The following is a 24,047-nucleotide window of genomic DNA, read 5'->3' on the forward strand; positions in this document are numbered from 1 at the left end:
ACCTCTCGTATCACCCCCAACTGGGTCCCTGTGGCTGACTGTACCTCTGTCTGGCTTCCTGGATTTTAATCCCCTTTCTCCTGCTCTTCTGCCCTGCTGTTTTGTGTGTCCCTGAGTTGTCCCTGGGGCTGCACAAGTATTTAACAAATGTTAAAACAATAGCAATGAAGGAAGTGATAATACAATTCATAAACAAAACGAGTTCATCACAGAAAATCATATGGAACAAAGAAATCAGCAACACCACGGAAAAGCACATAACAAAATGACAGCAACATATTTATACTTGTCGATAATTACATATCTCACAAGGGACTTAGTTCTAGAATTTATGGAAAACTCTAACACCTCAACAACAAAAAGATTAACAATCCAGTTAAAAAATGGACAAAAGACATGAATAGACACTTCACCAAAGAGTATATTCAGGCAGCCATCAAATACATGATAAAATGAACACAATCATTAGCTATCAGAGAGATGCAAATCAAAACAATAATGAGATACTATCTCAACCCAGCACTAATGGCAAAGTTCAACAAGACAGAAAATAACAAATGCTGGAGAGGATGTGGAGAGGTTGAAACTCTCACACACTGCTGGTGGGACTGTTAAATAATACAATCACTGTGGAAAACAGTATGGTGATTCCTTAAAAAGCTGGAATTAGAAATACCATTTGACCCAGCAACCCCATTATTAGGTATATATACTAAAGAAGTGAGAATCAGCACAAGAACAGATATATGCACACCCATGTTCATCACAGCACTATTTACAATAGCTAAAAGATGGAAACAATCTATTTGCCAATCAAAAGAAGAATGGATAACCAAACTATGATATATACAGACAATGGAATACTATGCAACACTGAAGAATAATGTAGAATCTGCAAGACACCACATAACATAGATGAACTTGGAAGATATTATGCTGCGTTAAATAAGACAATCACAGAAGGACAAATATAGTATTAGTTCATTTTATTGTAAAAAGTCAATGGAAGGAAACTTTCTTTGTTGGTTATGAGGGGTGAGTGGGGTGGGAAGGGAACACTGAAAAAAAAATGCAATGACCCATGTCACTTTAGCTTTGTGTATTTCACTGTATATAAATTATATTTCAATAAAATGTATTAAAAAAGAAAAGAAAAAAGAAAAGAAATCTCTACTTTCGTCACCTCTATTAAAATTTGACATTGAGGCTCTACCCAGAGTAATTAAGAAAGAAAACAAAATAAAGCCATCCAGATTAGAAATGAGGAAGCAAAACTTGCTACTCATAGAGAGAAGATGTAATCTTCTATATAGTAAATCATAAGGAATACAGTAAACAACTATGAGAACTAATAAGTAAGTTCAGCAAAGTTGCAGAAAAGATGTACACAAACAAATTAATAGTATTTCTATACACTTGCGATAAACAATCCAAAAAATGAAATAAGAATAATTTAAAAAAAAAACCTCCATTTACAATAGTATCAAAAAGAGTAAAATATTAGAAATAAATTTTCAAAAGGAGTATAAAGCTTATACTCTGAGAACTATAAAGCATTGTTAGAAGAAGTTTTAAAATATCTAAACAAATGGGAAGATATCCCAGGCTCATAGACTGTAAGGCTTAGTATTATTAAGATGTCAATAGTTCTCAAATTAATCTACAGATTCAGTGCAATGTCTGAAAGAATCCAAATCAGCATCTTTGTAGACAGTGACAAGCTTATCCTGAAATTCATATGGTATTGCAAGGGAACTCAGAATAGCCAAGCAATCTTAAAAGAAGAAAGGTAGAGAACCAACCTTCCCCATTTCAAAAGTTACTACAAAGCAACAGTAATCAAGTTATCTTTTTACTGGTATAAAGATAAATATAATTATTAATGAAATTGAATTGAAACTCCAAAACTAAATGCATATATTTATGGTCAATTGATTTTTAACAAGGTTGCCAGGACCATTCAATGGAGAAAGAAGAACCTTTTCAACACATGGTGCTAGGACAACTGAATATTCCCAGGAAATATAAAAAAGTTAAACATGCACATATACAAAAACTAATTCTAAATGAGTTAAACACCTAAAAGTAACAGGTTAAACTATAAAACACTTAAAATATATGAGTAAATTTTTGTGACTTTGAAGTTGCCAATGAATTCTTAGATTTCAGATCAAAAGAACAAGGAACAAAAGGAAAATTAAACAAAACAGCTTTCATCAAATTAACACTTTCTTCCTTTAAAGGACACTATTTTTTTAAAAAAGTGATAAAATAACATGCAGAATAGTAGAAAATATTTGGAAATCATGTATCTGATAATGAACTCAAGCTTAGAATATATAAAGAACTCTTACACCTAAACACAAAATCACAACCCAGTTTTGAAAATGGGGAAATAATATGAATAGACATTTCTACAAAGAAGATATATAAATTGTCAGTAAAACCAAGAAACCAAACCCACTGCCATCAAGTCAATTCCAATTCAAAACAACCCCTCTTGGGTTTCCAAGCCTTAAATCTTTATGGAAGTAAATTGTCTCATCTTCCTCCCACAAAGCAGCTGTTAGGTTTGAACCACCGATTTTCTGGTTAGCACCTAAGTGTCTTATCCATTACACCACCAGGGCACCTTAAAAATGGTCAATAGATACATAAAATGATGTTCATCATCAATAGACATTAGGAAAATGGACATCAAAACCACAACATATCACTTCATGCAAACTGGGATGTCAATAATCAAAAAAGACAGATAACAACAAATGGCAATGATGTGAAGAAATTGGAATGCGGAAGGAAGGTTGGGCAATCCTACTTCCATAGTGATACTGTCTCGCAAACCGAAGGAGGGGTTGCTATGAGTCAGGGCTGACTCGACGGCACATAACAACAACAACAATACACTATTGGTGAGAATGTACAATGGAGCAGATACTTTCACAATCAGTCTAGCAGTTCCTCCAAAAGCCAAACATAGGGTTATCATCTGACAAAGGAGTTCTACTCCTGGAAGTTTTACCCACAAGAAAGGAAAACAGATGCCCACACAAAATCTTATACACAAAAGGTCATAGAATCATTATTCATAATAGCAAAAGGTAGAAACAACAAAAATGTCCATCAGTTAATGGATGCCTAAAGAAATTGTGACGTGCTCACTTCAGCAGCACATATACTAAACTTGGAACAATACAGAGATGAGCATGACCCCTGCACAATGATGACACACAAAATTGTGAAATGTTCCATATTTTTTTGCTCTGTAAATTTTCATCCCAATCACAATTAAAAAAAAAAAAAATTGTGACATAACCATACAATGGATTCAATGGAATATTGTTCAGCCATAAAAAATAATGAAGTACTGATACATGCTACAACATGAAGGAACATTGAAAACATTATGCTAAGTGAAAAAAGCCAGTTACAAAAGACCACACATTATATTATATAATACAGTGGAAATATCCAGAATAGGCGAATCTATAGAGACAGATTCAGAAGACGAGGTGCTAATCATCACTGATGTCAGATGGATATTGCCTGACATCAGAGAATGCTAGAAAGATGTTTATCTGTTTCGTAGTGATGATTCAAAGGCATTTGAATCATTAAAAATTATGGAACACACTGTGAAAAAGGGGAATTTCTGAACACTTTCGTGTATTCATGATGAACATATACATAGAATAAGAGGCAAGTAATTTAAACAGAACAAGAGGATGCTGTGTGGTTTAAAATCAGGAAATGTGTGCATCAGAGTTGTATCATTTCACCATATTTATTCGGTATTCTGAGCAAAGATAATCCGAGATGTCCTATATGAAGCGGGAAGGAAGATGAATTATCAACCTGCAACATGCAGATGACACATCCTTCCTTGCTGAAAGCGAAGACAACTTGAAGCACTTACTGATGTAGATCAAAAACTACAGCATTCAATATGGACTACACCACAACATAAAGAAAACAAAAGTCTTCATACTGGATAAATAAGCAACATCATGGTAAAGGGGAAAATTCTGAAGTTATCAGGGATTCCATTTTATTGGATCCACAATCAATGCCCATGGTAGCAGTAGTTAAAAAAATCAAACATATTGTACTGCATATATCTTCTGCAAAAGAATTCTTTAAAGTGTTAAAAAGTAAAGATGTCACTTTGAGACTAACGTATGCCTGACCTATGGCATGGTATTTTCAATTGCCTTCTACACATGTGAAAGGTGAATAATGGATAAGGAAGAATAAAGAAAATTGATGTATTTGAATTATGGCATTGGTGAAGAATACTGAGTATCTCATGGGTTGCCAGAAAAATAAACAAGTCTATCTCAGAAAAAGTATAGCCAAAATGATCCTTAAAAGCTAGAAAGACTTCATCTCACGTTCTTTGAAGAGACCAGTCCTTGGAGAAGGACATCATGCTTGGTAAAGTACAGGGACAGCAAAATAGAGAAAGACCCTCAACAAGACGGACTGACACAGTGGCTACAATAATAGGATCAAACATAGCAAGGACTGAGTTTCATTGTACATTGAGTCACAATGAGTTGGAACCAACTTGACAGCACCTAACAAGAAAAACATACCTACAGAAAGAGGATTAATGGTTGCATAAGCCTGGGGAGTAATATAAGAATTGAGAAATGATAGTTAAAGGCATATAATTTATTTGGTTGATATAAAATTTAATATGATAGTACAAAAAGGACTGGGAGACAACATCTTCTGACCTCCTGTAACTTCACAAGAGGAAGACAGAATCACCATCAGCAGCCCAAGGTTTATTCCTATGAGGTCAGACTGGCTGCCACTCTGCAGCCTTTTTACCAATTCTGACACCAACTGTCCCTTACACAGCACACACTAGTACTCTGCTAGGTTCAGTAATTCATTGAAATGGCCACACAGAACTCACAGACAATACTCATGATTATGGGCTTTCTTAGAGAAGTAACAATTCAGGTTCAAGAGCACATTCAAGATACAATTCTTTGATCAGGACAGTTTTCTCTCACTATGCCCTCAGGCACATTTCTCTGGCCCCTGGCCTCTTGGCCTGGCTTCTGCCCTGCTTGGGCAAGTGTTACAAAGCCTTTTTAGCTCTGCCAACAGGTAGACCTATATGCACCCAACTTTGTCAGCAAGCCTCCTGCTCAAGGAGACCCAGCTTTCTTGCTCTGTAGGTTAGGTAAGTAAACTAATAATAATAATAACAATAATAATAAGCAAGCAAGCAATAATAATAAAACTCAACAGAAGCAAACCAACTTGATGATGATAATAAACTTACCATGGACCATGCAATAGGCTATAAGGAAAAGCAATATAAAGACTATGAAACAATCCACTTCCACAAAGAAAGAAAAAAGTTGTTTGAGTAGAGGTTGTCCTGAAACTAATGATATAAGAATGGATAGTACTGTGATAAAAGAAGTAATAATAATCATTTTAATAACAAGAAATAGAATAACTTGGTGACAGTGATGATAGCACCAATAGTTATGGACAGTTTTAGTGTTTTATATTCAACATATAATGCAATGATCATAAATGAAGTATTATATTTCAATGAAGCATTATATTTTTCACTTGATAGATGAGAACACAAGCTAGAAGAGGAAAAGTTATAAAGCCCCCAAGTTACACTACTAGTGAGTAAACCAGGACTTTAGTCCAGTTTACTCTGACTCCTATGTCTGCCTGACATACCCTCTATGACATATATAAAATTATCTAGATTCAGTCTAGTATATATCTACACTATAAATGTAGATAATATATGGGTTTCTTTACTAGATTTTATATCTGTGCTATCTGTTGCAAGGAACCCTGATGGCACAATGGGTAATAGCTCGGTTAGCAGCTCTAGGAGAAAGATGTGGCAGTCTGTCTCTGTAAATATTTACAGCCTTAGAAAACCTATGGGACAGTTCTACTGTGCTCTTTAGGGTCATAATGGGTCAGAATCAACTTGAGCACAAACTACATCTATTTCCAGCTATTCTTCTAGACTCTTACGCTTTAAGGGAAAAAAAAGGTGTGTGTGTGTGTGTGTGTGTTTTCCCCCATTATAAATAAATAAATAAGTAAAACTATATGTTTGTAATCCTGAAAAATATTAGGCAGGTCTATGGCAGTTACATCAGAGAAACAGCTACCTAAGTCTGTCAAAACACAGGTCTCCCAGGAATTTCCTACTGTGACTAGTCACCAGTCCCAGTCAAACAAGTGATAGAACATGTGATTCAGGCTGCACCTTGGAGAATTTAACCTTAAATGGCAACAAGTATTTCATTAGTGTACACAATATGCCTAGCATTGATCTTGATGTTATCCTTATGGAAGATAAGCATAAGAGTCTGACAGAAAAAGGAAAAGAAAAAAAAAAAAAAGAGAGAGAACAAGGCCGAGAGCAAGAGTGGCAGGAAAAAATTAGTCATTCTATCAATTAGTTGCCAGTATCTACACAGAGAAATAAACTTAATGCTCAGTATCTAAACAGAGAAATAAACTTAATGCTGTAGGTTGAATTGTGTCCCCCAAAATATATGGTCATGCCCTAATCCTTGGTACCTGTGAATGGACTTTATTTGGAAATAAGGTCTTAAAGATGTAATCAAGTTAAGATGAAGTCATAAGGCATTTAGGTAAGCTTTAATCCAATGTCTGGTTTCTTTATAAGAAAAGGGAAATTGTAACAGAAGAATACACAGGAAGAATGCCATATGACAATGGAGACAGAGTTTGGAGTTATGCTAACTGAAACAAAAAAACACCAAGCATTACTGTTGTTGTTGTTGTTATGTGCCATCGAGTTGGACCCGACTCATAGTGACCCTTCCTTGGTTTTCCGAGGCAGTATCACTACGGAAGTAGGATTGCCCAACCTTCCTTATGAGGAGTGGCTGGTGGATTTGAACCATCAGCCTTCTAGTTAGCAGTCAAATGCCTTAGGTACTAGGCTACCAGAGCTCCTACAAGAAGCAAAGGTTTCTTGCCTAAAACATTCAAAGGTAGGATAGTGCTAATGGCACTTTCATTTCAGACTTCCAGTCTCCAGAATGGTGAAAGAAAAAATCCTGTTGTTTTAATCCACCCAGTTAGCCAGACTTTGTTATGGCTACACAAGGAAACTAGCATACCTTCTTCCTTATAAGAGAAAGCTTTGTTTTCTTTTTCACAGAAAACTGAAACCATCAAATAAGAATTTCTTCAGCTTTTTTGCCTTCAAAGCTACAAACTGGTATCTGCAGCCATCTTTACTTTCTTTCCTTTAGTCTGTGAGGAAGAGGACTTATTTCTCATGTCCAATGCTAATTCCTTGATTCCATGTTTCCCTCTCATTTTTTAACAATTATTCAATGATTTCATGTTTTGTCTTACTTTCTGATATTCTCAAACATCCTCTACTTTCAGGCTCCTTTTGCATAGCATTTAAATATGATTAAATGATGTGTCAGTACTTATGAGTACACATCAATGACAATGAAGATTGTCACTGACTTTTGATCTAAGTCACCCTCTGGGTTTCCTGTCATTGACAGTTTTTTGTTTTGTTTTGTTTTGTTTAAAAAAAAAAAAAAAACTCCTATCTCCACTTGCTTGTATGTCTTCAATACCTAAAATGCTTCTAAAATACTCTTGCAAGGGACCAGTGACCTCCAACTTTCCAGTCCCAACTGTACTTTTCACACATGAACTTATATAAGCATTCAGTAAAATAAAAAACTCCTAGTCACTCCTTTATTAGAATTTTCATTATTCAGGCATACCTATCTCACCTGGTTCTCTTGAATCACAAGAGTGAAGGTGCTATTCAAAATGATGAAACCACTCTGGAGTTAAAATTTACAAGAAATACTGTTTGGATTTAGGGGTAACAAAGAGAGATTAGTTTATCACTAGAGTGGTTCCTTAACCCACACTGGGAATACAGAAGTACAAGAAAATTTGAAGAAATTGGGAGTGGTCAACAGCATCTGTTACTACAGAGAAGTAAAGAAAGGAAAATGTCCCTGAAATGACAGGGAACAATATAATGGGGAAGGCATGTACATGTTATTGCTGTTGGGTGCCACCCAGTCAACTCCGACCAACAATGACCTTATATACAACAGAACAAAACATTGCCTTACAATCCGTGCTATACTTGAGCCCATCATGCAGCTACCATGTGAATCCATTTTGTTGAGGATCTTCCCCTTTTTCACTGACTCTCTACTTTTCCTAGCATGATATTCTTCTCTAGGCAATGGTCCCTTCTGACAACATGACAAAGCAGGTGAGATGAATTATGGCCATTCTCCCTTCTAAGGAGCATTCTGGTTACAGTTCTTCCGGGACAGATTTGTTTGTTCTTGCAGTCCTTAGTATTTTCAGTATTCTTCACCAACACCATAACTTAAAGGCATCAACTCTTATTTGGTCTTCCTTATTCATTGTCCAGGAGCTCTGGTGGTGTAGTGCCTAAGGCATTTGACTGCTAACCAAAAGGCTAGCAGTTCAAACCTACCAGCCACTCCTCAGAAGGAAAGTTGGGCAATCTACTTCCATAGTGATACCATTTAGAAACCAAAGGAGGGGTCGCTATGAGTGGGATCTGACCCACAGCAGTGAGTTCGGTTTTTTGGTTTAGTTATTCATTGTCCAGTTTTCATATGCATATAACGTGACTCAAAATACCATGGCTTAGGTTAGGTGCACTTTAGTTTTCAAAGTGACATCTTTGCACATTGCAATATGACATCTGATTTCTTGACTACACTTTCCATAGGTGTTGACTCCAGGTAAAACGAAATCCCTAACAACTTCAATCTTTTCCCCTTTTACTGTGATGTTGATTATTGGTCCAGTTATGAGGCTTTTTTGTTTTCTTTATGTTGAAGCATAATCCATACTAAAGACTACAGTCTTTGATGTTCATCAGAAAATGCTTCAAGTCATCTTCACCTTCAGCATGCATGGCTGTGGAGTCTGCATATTGCAGGTTGTTAATTAGTCTTCCTCCAATACTGATGCCAAGTATTTCTTCATATAGTCCAGTTTCTCTGATTATTTGCTCAGCATAAAGATTGAATAAGTATGGTGAAAGGATGCAATCCTGATTTACACTCTTCCTGATTTAAACCATGCAATAGCCCCTTGTTCCTTGAAAACCAGCCTCTTATTATATGTACAGGTTCCTCATTAGTACATTTAAGTGTTCTGGAATAGCAATTCTTTGCAACATTATCCATAATTTGTTATGATCCACACAGTCAACTGCCTTTATATACTCAATAAAGCACATATAAACATCTTGCTGGTATTCTTTGCTTTTAGCCAAGATACATCTGACATCAGTAATGATATCCCTCATTCTATGTGCTCTTCTGAATCACCTTTGAATATCTAGAAGTTCCTTGTCATATACCACTGCAATCATTCTTGAATTATCTTCAGAAAAAAATTTTACTTACATGTGATATTAATGATACTGTTTGATCATTTCCAGATTCTGTTGAATCACTTGTCTTTGGAATGGGTACAAATATTTATCATTTCTAATCACTTAGCCAGGTAATTGTCTTCCAAATTTATTGGCATAGACAAGTAAGGGCCTCCAGTGCTGCATCTGTTGAAACATCTCAACGGGTATTCCATCAATTCCTGGAGCCAATTCCTTCAGTGAAGCTTTGACTTCTTCCTTCAATACCATAATATGTTACCTCTTGAAGTATTAGAACATTGATCAGTTCTCTTTGGTACAGTTGTTGTTGTTGTTGTTGTTGTTGTTGTTAGGTGCCACTGAGTTGGCTCCAACCAATAATGACCTGATGTACAACAGAACAAAACACTGCCTGGTCCTGTGCCACACTTAAAATGCTTGCTATGCCTGTTGCCATCATTGCAGTCACTGTGTCAATCCATCTTGTTGAGGGCCTTCCCCTTTTTCACTGACCCTCCAATCTGCCAAGCATGATATCCTTCTCCAGGGAATAGTCCCTTTTGACAACATGACCAATGTAAATGAGACAAAGTCTGGCCATTCGCACTTCCAAGAAGCATTCTGGCTGCACTTCTTCCAGGAAAAATTTGTTCATTCTTTTAGCAGTCCATGGTACTTTCAGTATTCTTTGCCAACACCACAACTCAAAAGCATCAACTCTTCTTCAATCTTCCTTGTTCACTGTCTAACTCTCACATGCATATGAGGTGATTGAAAATATAGGCACACCTTAGTCTTCAAGGAGACATCTTTGCTCTTCAGCATTTGAAAGAGGTCTTTTGCAGCACTTTTGCCCAATGCAATATGTCATCTGATGTATTGACTACTGCTTCTAATGATGTTGATTATGGAACCAAGTAATATGAAATGTTTAACAACTTTAATCCTTTCTCCATTCATTGTAATGCTCTTTATTGGTCCAGTTGTGAGGATTTCTGTTTTGTGATGAGGTGTAATTCATACTGCAGACTATAGTCCTTAATCTCCATCAGTAAGTGCTTCAAGTCCTCTTCATCTTCAGCAAGCAAGGTTGTGTCATCTGCATATCACAGGCCATTAATGAGTCTTCCTCCAATCATGATGCTGCATTCTTCATACAGTTCAGCTTCTCGTATTATTTGCTCAGCATACAGATTGAATAACTATAGTGATAGGATACAACCCTAACACACTCCCTTCCTGATTATAAACCATGCAGTATCCCCTTGTTCTGTTCAAACAACAGCCTCCTGGTCTATGTACAGGTTCCTCCTGAAGTCAATTAAGTGTTCTGGAATTCACATTCTTCTCAAAATTATCCATAATTTGTTATGATGCACACAGTTGGATGCTTTTGCATAGTCAACAAAACACAAGTAAACATCTTTCATGTATTCTTTGCTTTCCACCAAGACCCATCTGACATCAGCAATGATATCCCTCATTTCACATCCTCTTCAAAATCCAACTTGCATTTCTGGAGGTTCCCTGTCGATATACTGCTGCAAACATTTTTGAATTATCTTTAGTAAGATTTTACTTGTGTGTGATATTAATGATACTGTTTGATAATTTCCACATTCTATGGGATCACCTTTCTTGGAACAGTGGCTCTGTGCATTCCTTCCATCTTCTTTTGATACTTCCAGCACCATTTGATATTTTGCTCATGGAATCCTTCAATATTGCAACTCGAGCCTTGAAATTTTCTTCATTTCTTTCAACCTGAGAAATGCTGAACATATTCATCCCTTTTGGTTTTCTAACTCCAGGTCTTTGCATCCTTTATTATAACACTTCATTTTGTCTTCTCATGCTACCTTCGAAATTTTCTGTTCAGCTCTTGTATCTTGTCATTTCTCGCAATTTCTTTAGCTACTCCCCATTCAAGAGCAAGTTTCAGAGTTTCTTCTAACATCCATTTTGGTCTTTTCTTCCTTTCCTGTCTGTTTAATGACTGTTTGTTTTCTTCATGTATGATGTTCTTGATGTCATCCCACTACACATCTGGTTTATGGTCACTGGTGTTCATTGCATCAAATCTATACTTCTAATGATCTCTAAACTCAGGTGGGATATAATCAAGGTCATATTTTGGCTGTTGTGGACTTGTTTTAATTCTCTTCAGCTTCAATTTGAACTTGCATATGAGAAATTGATGATCTGCTCCACAATGAGCTCCAGGCTTTTTTTGACTTAAGATATTGAGCTTCTCCATTGTCTCTTTTCATAGATGTTGTTGATCAAATTCCTGAATATTCCATCTGGTGAGGTCCAATTGTACAGCCACCATTAGTGTTGTTGAAAACAGGTATTTACAATGAATAAGTTGTTGGTCTTCCAAAATTCTATAATTCATTCCCCAGTGTTATTTCTATCACCAAGGCCATATTCTCCAACTACTGATGATTCTTCTTTGTTTCCAACTTTCGCATTCCAATCACCAGTATTCATCAATACATCTTGATTGCATGTTTGGTCAATTTCAGACTGCAGAAGTTGGTAAAAATCTTCACTTCTTCATTTTTGGCTTTAGTAGCTGTTGTGTAAATTAGAATAATAGTAGTATTAACTCATCTTTCTTGTAGGCATATGGATATTATCCTATCACTAACAGCATTGTACTTCAGGATAGATCTTGAAACATTCTTTGTGATGATGAGTGCCACACCATTCCTCTTCAATTCGTCATTTCCAAAGTAGTAGATCATATCATTGCCTGATTAAAAATAGCTAATGCAATTCCATTTCAGCTCACTAATGCCTGGAATATCGATTTTATACATTCCATTTCATTTCTGACAACTTCTAATTTTTCTACATTCATATTTTGTGCATTCCACATTCCAGTTATTTCTGGATGTTGGCAGCTGTTGCTTCCAACTTTGAGTCATGCCCCATCAGCAGATAGAGGTCCCAAAAGCTTTACTCCAGCCACATCTTTAAGGTCATCTCTACTTTGAAGAAACAGCTCTTCTACATTAGTATTTTGAGTGCCTTCCTACTTAAAGGGCTCATCTTCCCAGCAATATATCAGACAATGTGGACCAATTTTTTGAGAAGTGGATGTACCCTTCTTTCTTCACAGTCTGTCTTAGTCTGGAACCTCTTCTGCAACCTGTCCATCATGGGTGATCATATTGGTATTTGAAATGCCAGTGGAATGGCCTGCAGCCTCACAGCAACATGCAAGCCACCACAGTATGAAAAACTGACAGATGAATGGTGGGCATGCACATGAAGGTATTGCTATTTCTCTTTTCAGTTCTTATTGCAAAGAAGAATGTGTTCAGGGTAGGAAAAATGTAGAGAAAATCATAAAGAGACACTAAAACACGTATAGACCCCTCTACACTATTAATGCCTCACTAAATATATGGTAGCATAGTGCCTAAGGCACTTAACTGCTAACCAGAAGGCTGGCAGTTCAAACCCACCAGCCACTCCTCGGAATGAAGATTGGGCAATCCTACTTCTGTAGTGATACTGCCTCAGAAACCCAAGGAGGGGTTGCCATGAATCGGTACCAACTTGACGGCACATAACAACAACAAATATTCTTCTCTTTGTATTATATCCCAGACTCCAAAACCAAATCCACTTTCATTGAGTTGATTCTGACTCATAGAGACCCTCACAGCATTTCCAAGGCTATAAATCTTTATGGAAGCAGACTGCCATATCTTTCTTCAATGGAGTGGCTGACGGATTTGAACCACAGACCTCTTAGTTAGCAGCCAAATGGCTTAACTACTACCAGAGCTCCTTTTTAAATTATTATTTCTATAGTTGGGTTATGTGCAGATACACATCTGTGGTTATATAATATGAATTATACACAAACGCACAGGTACACATGGGTTGGCCATTATTCAGAATTAACTCAATTATAACAGAGTTTTTATTTAAAAATATATATATATATATAGAGAGAGAGAGAGAGAGAGAGAGAGAGAGAGAGAGAGAGAGACACACACACATACACCTTAAAACTTAAAATTCTGTAATTAACTTTTTTCACACACTATATATTCAGCATCACCCATGTCAATGCATATTAATTTGTGACAGTAGTTCTCCATCCTGGCTGTTTTGAAAAGTTACAAATCAACATACTCCTCCCCACATCACTGAATCAGATCCAGCAGCAGTGTCAAGGAATCTGTTCTTTTATAAGCTCCTTAATTTTTTGTTATGCACAAGTAGACTTGGTAGCTTACAGATCTACAATATCATTTGAAAAATCTGAGAGACTTCCCAATGTATTTAAGCGCCCTAAGCAAGTTTTGTACCCTGGTGGCACAATGCTTAAGTGTTCAGCTAATGGAAACTTTGCTTGTGCAAAGCCACTAGACACCATGGGACAAAGATATGGCAGTCTGTTTCTGTAATGATTAAAGCCTTGGAAACTCTAAGTCAGTTCCACTCTGTCCTATTGGGTCACTATGAGTCACAATGGACTCAAAAGCAATGGTTGTGTGTGTGTGTGTGTGTTGTTGTTGTTGTTGTTGTTTAAATGGATAAGCAACATTATTTATATGCTAAGAAAACAAAGGTAGCAGAAGGAGAAGTTGACAAGAGAAAGAACAGATAAACACATAACCATTACAGAAGCAACAGAGAAAGAGATCCAACGTATGAATTAGTGACATCAGTTCCTTTCATAACATTTGAGAAGCATTAGGAATAAATAAATGTAGATACAGAGATTCTTTTAAGAAAATGGAGTAGAATTTAAAAAAAAATCCTTTCTGATTCTATTTACTCTGAAAAGTTGGGGCAAGTATATATTAATGGAGGAGGAAGTAGGGACATAAGGGATTCTCAAGGAATTTGAAGAAGTGAAATAGCCATAATAGAGAATGGAAAAAAGAGCTGATCATGGGTGCAAGTGATTTCTGTGGAGTGCTGAGTAGCTATGAATTTGTAGAAGCATCAATTCATAGGTGTCATTTTCTTCAAGGTGTACAGCAGCTTTGTAGGAGCAGAAAAAGTAGAGAATTTGATGTATACAACAGCACAGATTTAGAGGTAAGTGTGGTAGAAGTCCAAGAGGCAAAAGAGATGAAACTCTAAGGAAGAGGATAGTTGAGGGATTGGAGCAGGAGGATGGAGTAAACATCAATCAGAAGTCGGGTCAGAAAATATCCTGGATCTAGAGGTCTCATTCTACATGGAGTAACTGGCCCTGTGGAGTTTAGAACAGGAAAATGATGCTGGACTTTTAATGCAATAAACTTTGATAATGTCTTATAATGATTCCCTCTATCCACATGCAGCAGCCTTAACTCCAAGGGGGGTGGGGAATGATTGCTAACCCATGGTATTTTTTAAGGATATCAAGAACACCAGGAAACAGAGCCACACTAGCAGATCCACAAAAGCATGTGTAAGAAAGAAACGCTTACTCTTGTTACATTGAGTTTTAGAGTAGCGTGCTTTAGAGTAGCACCATGACTGTGGCTGCTTGAACAATTTCTCTCAGAAAGATCAACACAAGGCCGGTCCCCATGTGGCGGAGGTTAAAGATGTCCCAAATGTCCCAACTACCATGTCAATCCATCATTTCAGCATTAACTCCTCCTCCTCTTCCCAGTAATTTCCCCCATCTTAGGGTTCTGTATTTCACCATAATGCCTCACAGAACTCACAGACACCCAAGGGATTGTTTCACGTAGGAGTGGTGGAGCCTGGCAGCCTGGTGAGTCCCAGGTCCATGAGTAGGTCTGGAGGATCCTCCCAAATTTCGGGGTTTGGTGAGCCTAGATCAGCAGATCAGATGATGGCTGCTGTCCCAAATCCAAGGGTAAGAGATGAAGATGAGCCAAAACACAAAACCAGAGCAAGAGGAAGGCAAACCTTCCCAAGAGATTCATAGGTATACCCTCAAGGAAGCTAAGGGTGGTGATTTAAATTATACCTTCCAGCAAGGCAGGAGTCAAGATACATTCTACCTGTGTTGCTCCAACAGCAATAACCTAAGTGGATGGCTTTAACAATCAGCAGCTCAAGGCAAATCCCATCACAGAACCGACTGCTAATCATTATAGAGAATGACTACTACCAGCTGCCCAGCCCAGTTGATACCTGACCTTAACTACCACACCATCCCAAACAGGCGTGGATATAGGATTTACAATACATCACAGAATGGAGGATAATAGCTAGAAGGGCCGCATCAAGCAATTCATTGCAGTGGCTATAGCTAACTATTACACCAAGGAAGGACCACTATCCATGTGAACTCCCACAAGTAGTCTAAACCCTTACTTATCATAGGATTTATGATATTTTACTATATTAATTTGTTTTTCTTCTCCTTGACTGTAATCTATTTGATATCAGGAATCAAGTTTTAGTCATCTCTGTATCCCAACATCTCATCTAGTATCTCTAACATAAGAAGTGCTAAACAAGTATTTACTGAAAGAATGAACTTTCAACTTTTTATTCCAAATCAAGTATGGGTCACTGTACCACTTTTTAAAACAGATTAAGATATCTCCAGCCACTTTGGACCATTGGCTGCCTTCCACACTAATCCGATAAATCTGCTATTAAGAAACTTTGGCAACTGGAAATTTAATAAAGAACAGAATTAACAAAAAGTATATTTTTGTGAACATAGCTTATTTTAATAAGACTGTATTATACAGTAGGGTTATAAGATTAACTCTATATTTACAAATAAAATAAATGATAAAATGTATAAAAAGCTAAGTGTTTCCTTCTGCTAATCATCCCAATTAATATGGGTTACTAACCAACCAATGGGGACATAACAACTAAACTACATTAATTAAAATAAATAAGAATGGATTTTTTTGTGTGTATATAGCTAGATCTTAATTTCCCTCTTTTTGTTCTAGACTACACAAATAAAATATATGTGAAGTATTTATAATTTAATATCACTACTCAAAAAAGGTTTTCTAAAATGCTAGTAAATAAATTATCAATCTAAATATAAAATTCAGAAAATATCTAATAATCCATACCTAAACACTAACCACACCTAAAATAGACCTCTATATGTGATTTCTACATTGATAACACATACAGCCATGATTCATTAGGCTATCCTCCTTTTTTCTGAAATCTCAAATCCAAGAAAGTTGAATCACTTTCAAATGAACCAATATGTTTTTCAGATCTGTGGGGTGTAAGAAAACTTCAATTGCTACTCTATGTCATGCTGATATAAGCATAAACTCTCAGGTTAAACTTCTCTCTTTGTAGTAGAAGTTTCAATTTGGATTTTAAAAAGCTTGAGGCCATCAATTTTCACATCTTTCCTCACTCCCAATTCTGAAATCAGAGACTCAATTTCAAGAAAATACTGGTAAGTTATAAGAAGGTTTAATATGTTCAGGAATAAGACCCACTGCCATTAGAGCAATTCCATTAAAATGATGAATATGTAAGCCACTTATTATTGCTAGATTTCCTGGCTACAATTTTATAGTCAAACAAACTAAACAGTCAATTTTTTCCTTAATTGTTCTCCTGATCCTATTCAAAAACTGATACATTTGAAACATTATCATTAAAATGTTTTTGACTATTAACCAATGTTTTATCTATATCCATCCTAAAAGTGTCTATAAGGTTACACTTTTTCATCTCACATTCTTGCCCATCACTAGAAGGCTAGAGCACTGTACCATTTTTTTAAAACACAGACTAAGCTACCGCCTGTCTTTCTGAACCACTGGCCATCCTCCATATTAATCCCATAAATCTGCAACCCTGAAGACAGGGTTGTATCTTCTTTGTCTTCTACTGGTCTATGTTGAGCACGGTAATGATATCACAAGTCTGGGGAGGGTTGTCCTATCCTAGACTTTGTAGAGTCAAGCTTTCTGATATCAGGTAGACACTTAACATTGAGAAAAGGTCACATGTATATCCTCTTAGTCTTAACCCTGTGTGTACATACTCATATACTCATTCTCTAAATTCCTTTTATTAATCCCCCCCCCAAAAAAAAGAATTAAATCTCAGATGTAGCACTATCAATCAAATAAGATAACAGGAGCTAGATACAGACATGTCAAACAAAAATAAATGAGGTGGACATCCCTCCAGCTCCAACACCACATCAGGCAAACAGCAGAAGATCAACAGATGTGCAATAAATACATAATTACCAGAACTGCTCATCATTTGACAGTTACATGTAATATGCATATTTAAAACTGTAACAGTGATTTCATCTACCACAAAGTATTACTAAATGCTTGTTAATCAAGTAATTGTCTATGTTATCATTATTATTTATCTTAACAGAATGAATATCTCCAAATAATTTCATAACAGTAGCATAACCATAAAACATAATTCAAAATTATGTCAACCCTGTTTTAAAAGGAGGTTAAACCACTTATGATTTCGTTATTGACTTGATTCCCTATACTAGACATTACAGCTATTGTTTGCAGGTATGTTTAAGTCCACTAAATACAGAACCTACCCAAAACCCCCCCTCTTCCCCTAGTTAACACACTTAACAGTAATAGTTAGGTTCTCTTTCAATATATCTGTTAATGTAATTGAATGTGTGCACACACTATTTATCTATCTATGTATATACATACACACATACACATGAATAGATACATACATATTCATTTTATACATGGAAGCACAGTTTTGTATCTGTGGGATTTAAAAATAAATGTGATTTTACTGAATATTATGTTTTTAACATGATTCCTATCTTTCGTTCACCCGTCATATCCAATTCACCATCAAGTCTCCATCATTCAATGTTGTTGTTGTTGTTTTGGGTCGTCGAGTTGGCTCCGACTCATAGCGATCCCTCCTTGGGTTTCCGAGGCAGTATCACTATGGAAGTAGATTGCCCAACCTTCCTTCCAAGGAGTGGTTGGTGGGTTTGAACCACTAGCCTTCTGGTTAGCAGTCAAGGGCCTTAGGCACTATGTTACCAGAGCTCATTCAATACGCAAATAAAATTTCTTGAAGTTTCCTTCAAGAATAGTTTCAGAATCACCTGGAAAGGTGAAATTCATGTTATAGACCAATCCAGCAAAATCCTGTACAGTAGCTGTGACCAGATAAATTTGGACTCCAAAGTTGTAGACAAAGGTTTTTGTTTTGTTTTGTTTTGTTTTAAAAAGGTTATCTTTATTATATGAAGATGGATTCTTAAAATACTATGAAACCAAGAGAAAAGAGAAATTAAATATATATGTTAGTTTGCTTTCAACTCAGTCCACTTCTTTGAATTTTCCTGTCTCACAGCTCAAAGGTAAAGAATGTAAAGTATTTCATTATTAATATATATATTTTTGTAAATATATAACATTGCATATGCACATGCACATATATTGACACAGATATCTTGTAATGCAGGGTATAAAATTAGCTATCAAGTATGAATCACGTGTGAGAGATATAAACCTGGGCTTCACAGAAGACCATAAGTGTTACATGAAATTCAAGGGTATAGAACTAGAATATCACTGATAAGGAGAGACTTAGTAGAATTAATATGTGTAGAATACTTGTAGTTAAAATCTTCCAGTTACTATTTACTACCTATGTGATTTATGGCAGGTTATTTAACTTGTACTTGAACCTCCATGTATTTAAAATATAGAAAATAACTCTCTATTAAGTAATACTTCCTCCAGAAAAGAAAAGTTTAGTTGTGAAAAAGAATGAGAATGCAACTCACTTTCCTTTGTGCTCATGGCTCACAACTCTTCTCCAGAATAATGCTTACAGCACAGAGTCAAAATGTCTTGAATGCAATGGTGGCTTTGCCACTTGTTATCAAATGTGTGTTTGAGTTTCATGGTCTAAGTCTCAATTTGTTCATCTGGAGAATGAGGACAGCCATAATATCTAGGAAGATTAAATAAAGTGCTCTATCAAGCACTTAATGTTTATTAAAGGGTCAATATATTTTAGATGTTATGTAGAAATATATTATTATTCATACATATATCAATCTCCTCCTTGTACATCTCTCCCCCTTTCTGTATTATGATTGTTGTTGTTGTTATATGCCGTCGAGTTGGCCCCGACTCGTAGCAACTCCACCTTGGGTTTCCGAGGCAGTATCACTACAGAAGTAGGATTGCCCAACCTTCCTTCCGAGGAGTGGCAAACTCACTGCCATCGAGTCAATTCCAACTCACTGTGACCCTCATTAGATTTCTGAGGCTGTAAATCTTTACAGAAGTAGATCGTCCCATCTTCCTTCTACGGAATGGCTGGTGGGTTTGAACCACCAACCTTCTGGTTAGCAGCCCCATGCCTTATCCACTTATGCCATCAGAAAGGATACCCTCCTTATTTTTCTAATGCTAACTATTTCTTCTCCCTCACTTTTACCACCTCTTTTTCTTAATCCCACAGGACCAAATGTTGGATTTTCATAGCTGTACCTTCAACTCTCTACTAATATTCTCCAGTGCCTTGTATACAAAAGTGCTAAGACAGTTTGGTGAGGAGAGGAACCCAAATTTCATAATAAAAAGTATCAAAGCAGGATTTTAACCTAAATAAATATATAAAAACAAATATAAATGTGTGTGTGTGTGTGTGTTTGTATATACATACATACATACATACCTACAGGCAATCTACTTCCGTAGTGATACTGCCTCGGAAACCCAAGGAGGGGTCGCTATGAGTCGGGGCTGACTTGATGGCAAACAACAACAACAACAACAAATATATATATATATATATGTGTGTGTGTGTGTGTGTGTGTATATATATATATATATATATATATATATATATACATACACGGGCTTTAACAGGTTCAGTCCATCTATACCACAGAAAAACAATGTTTTGATTTGGAACACCACCACTTTTTTACAAGGAGCCTAGCAAGAGAGTCCCTACATTCAAAACGTCACCCAGCAAAGGAATTTTTTGATAGTCTAAATGGTAATTCTTATATTATTCATTTGAACTTTAGAAAAAATCTGACAAAGGTAAAAATGATTTAGTGAAAAAAAATCCATTGTAAATCTATTAGTGTTAGGCACTATACTAAGAGCACTCCCACACAAAATTCCCTATGACCTTATTGCTACATAGTAATATACAAAGTAGACTCTTCATAAAAGGCTAAAGCTGAAGATATGAAACAAAATAAAGTCCAGATGTGGCTAATCCATTTCTTTATAACAAGAAGCTCAAATTCTCTGTATTCTCAATATGACCATTGTTTCTCACTGAGCCTCAGAGAGTGAATGAGTATCAGTCTTCATGGAGAAAAGATTAACAACTCTACAATGTTACAACTACCGCCTGCATAATGATGGTATATTTGAAGGAGATTTCTATGTGTGATTACCTCCTTCTGTGGGGAGGAACAAAAAGGAGAACAAGGATGCACCATTTTCTATGGAAGCCATCCCTTTAAAAGTGAAATGAAAGTTATGGTAAATAAATTTAGCTTTCAACAGAGTTTATTTTGATCTCATATGTACAATTATTCTGAGATAACTGTGTTAATCAGCATGATCTAGCTATTAAAAAAAAGTTGTCATTTACAAGTAAAGTAATACATTTAAGATAATATAACTTATCTAATTAGGTCTTAGGAAAAAGTGAGCCAGGAAGAGATCAGACCCTTCTTCTAATTTAGTAACATTGAGGGAAAAGTACTAGTCATAAGTTGTTTGACAGGAACTACAGTCCCAATCACAGAATGGAGCTGCAGCCATTGATACCAATCTTGTAATCCATTTCTACTGCCCTTTTCTGAGGTGAGAGAATTAGCATGGCCCACACAGTCCAAACTTCAGCATTTGGTCAGAACAAAAAAGTCTCATATCCTGAAACTAGAAAATGTAGAACCAGGGCTGTAGGGTGAAGATATTACAGTTAGTTCCAGATTCTTCTGTATTCACTACAATTTTTTGTTTTTAATGTCAGCATTAAGATTACACTATTAGATAGCACCACAGAATGCATCTGGGGTGCTTTGATGTCCTCTAACTAACCTAAAACTGATTCTTAATATTATTGTTGTTAGCTACCATCAAATTTGTTCCAACTCATGGAGACATTATGTACAGCAAAACAAAATGCTGCCCGGTCCTGCACCATCTCCTGATCACTGGCATATCTGAGTCCACTGTTGTGGCTACTGTGTAGGGACTTCGAACCTAGAGGGCTCATATTTCAGCACTATACCAGACAACAATGTACAGTGATCTATAAGGTTTTCATTGGATAATTTTTAAAAGTATTTCCTAGGACTTTCTTCCTCGTCTATATTAGACTAAAATCTCCACTGAAATCTTTCCACCAGGAGTGACCCAGCTGCTATTTCAAACACCAGTAAAATAACTTCCAGCGTCACAGCAACATCCAAGCCTCCACAGTATGACAAACTGATGCTTTGAAACATTAAAATTTGCAATTTCACCAAAACATGTGAACAACATATGCTTTGTTTTCTACTTTGATTTTGTACTTTGCTTTTCTACTTTGATAAACTCATTCTTCATGAGCTTTCCTATTAGAGCCATAAGATGATTACATTAGAAGACTAGGAAAAAATAACATAACTCTCTAGTTGTTGTATTGGTAAGGTTAATTGAGGAGGCTGCCTGCAATGTAGTAAATTACTTGGTATGGCTTTTTTACCCATAATCCTTTGTAACTCCACAGTGGTATTTGCTATGAGCAACTAAGGAGCTCCTCATTGCTAAAGTTGTCCACATGGAGTATTTCTGTTCGGAGTGACACAAAACAGTGTTCTGGGAGGTTCCCACTCTCTCAGGTGCTTAGAGTTCTGATGCTATGATTGTCTAGTTTGGCCACTCCGCCAGTTTCAAAAGGAGGCCTCCTAGAGGCAGAACTCTCTCTGACTACTGGTTGAGGAAGACGTGCATGCTGAAAGAGACACACGCTCCTGGAAGACACGTGCTGCTGGGAAAGAGATGCAAGAGGCATGCGTTGCTGAGTAAGACACCAAAGGACATGTGCTGCTGGGGGAGAGACTGTGAGAGACGTGGCTGAGATACGGTGGGCTGGGAGAGAGACTGAGCGCTTTTCCTGAACTTGAATTGTAGCCTGGTGCTTCCCTAATAAACTCCATAATCTGAGTTCTGTGTGGCCACTGCAGCAAATTATCGAACCCAGAAGAGAGGTGGTGGGTGCTTTGGGAGGAACGGTTGGAGAAAGGACTGGAGGGAGGCAGCATGTCTGGCCTGGCAGGAATAGGCCTTGGGCTATGGATGGTGATTCTGTCTTCCTCTTGTGGGATTAGAGGAGGTCAGAACATGTGTCCTCCTTGTCCTTTTTGCAGTTGGTGTCAGAAGCGGTGGAATTCGTTGCAGTGGCTCCAGACTCACAGAATCATGAGAATTTGTAAAAGAAAGAAGGAAGGGGCCTGGAAAGTGAAACTTTGGATTCTTAGATGGTTACTTGGTTTCGTGTTACCTCTTAAAGTAGGTAATTGATTCAGAGGCTAGGGCTTTTGGTTACACCCAGCCAAAGGCCCAAGGCCATATGCATAGAATGGGACAGTAATCAAGGTGAAGAGATGAACCTGGAATGTCTTTAAAAGGATTATGTGTTTTGGATTATGTGTTTATCTGAATGTACTATGGCTACTGAATGTTCTCTTACCTGCTTGTACTTTAGAAATTCTTATGGGGAATGTGGATAACAGAGAGTGTGTAAGTCTGCCTTCAGCCAATACTTGATTGGATAAGTTAAAAGGGGAAATAGAATTTGCCCAGAAGAAACACAGGCTTTTTGTTTCAAACCCTGTGTGTAGAGTCTAAGAGGCTTAGGTAGAAAACCTGAACCCCACCCAGTACTACTGAGGGAAGGGAAGATTTGCATTTGAAGGAAGGACCTGAAGGGAAAAAAAAGACCCTTTGGCTTTTTTAATTTTGAGCAAGCACTTAGGCTTTCGGTGCATCAAGGCTGGAAAGTCATGGTCCATGAGAGAAATCCCTTCCAGGACTGAAAGTTAAAGGAAGCCAGCGAGTACTATGCTTGTATGTTTCTCGCTTGTGACCACCTGAGTCCACCTGAGTGGAAATGGGGGAAGTGCAGCAAAGAAACAGGCTGAGTTTGGTACTCTAACCTAGGCCACAGAGGCTGGAGATGAGAGGAAGGGCTGGCTGGTCTAAAGTGCAATGAGTTGTGAGCCTACAGGCATTGTAATAGTCCCTGAGGACTGAACATGTAAGAGAAGGTGCTGGCTGGTCTGAAGTGAAGAGTGTGACTCCCAAACTTGGCAGCTGGTACCAGTGACCTAGCTGGGATGGCTAGAGCTGAGCTGACCAGAACCCAACCAAACAAAGAGGAAGATGTTTGACACTGAGCTGGTGTTAAGTTGCTGCAATTTGATGGCTTGTGCTGGGCTGGATTTTGCTTGTTTATGGATCCAGATGCCTGAAGTTTCCAAGCAGAACAAAATATTCTCCAGAGAGAAAGGATCATGTTTGTCTCCTCAGAGTACTGGTTTCATATGTTGTTATGTGCCGTCGAGTCAGCCCTGACTCATAGCGACCCCTCCTTGGGTTTCTGAGGCAGTATCACTACGGAGCTCTGGTAGCAT

The 24,047-nt window shown here is 37.1% G+C and overlaps 1 protein-coding gene and 1 non-coding gene across 2 annotated transcripts in view; one reads left to right on the forward strand and one right to left on the reverse strand.

Moving 5' to 3' along the window:
- GBE1 (1,4-alpha-glucan branching enzyme 1) overlaps window positions 1-24,047 on the reverse strand; it is a 509,345-nt gene that overhangs the window by 348,680 nt on the left and 136,618 nt on the right.
- LOC122152248 lies at window positions 3,155-3,258 on the forward strand. The gene has a single exon (XR_006164477.1). It is a non-coding gene; the product is annotated as a U6 spliceosomal RNA (small nuclear RNA).

Source organism: Orycteropus afer, unplaced genomic scaffold (genome assembly GCF_000298275.1).
Source record: "Orycteropus afer afer isolate SDZICR_OR568_19922 unplaced genomic scaffold, OryAfe1.0 scaffold00022, whole genome shotgun sequence".
Classification (NCBI taxonomy): Eukaryota; Metazoa; Chordata; class Mammalia; order Tubulidentata; family Orycteropodidae; genus Orycteropus; species Orycteropus afer.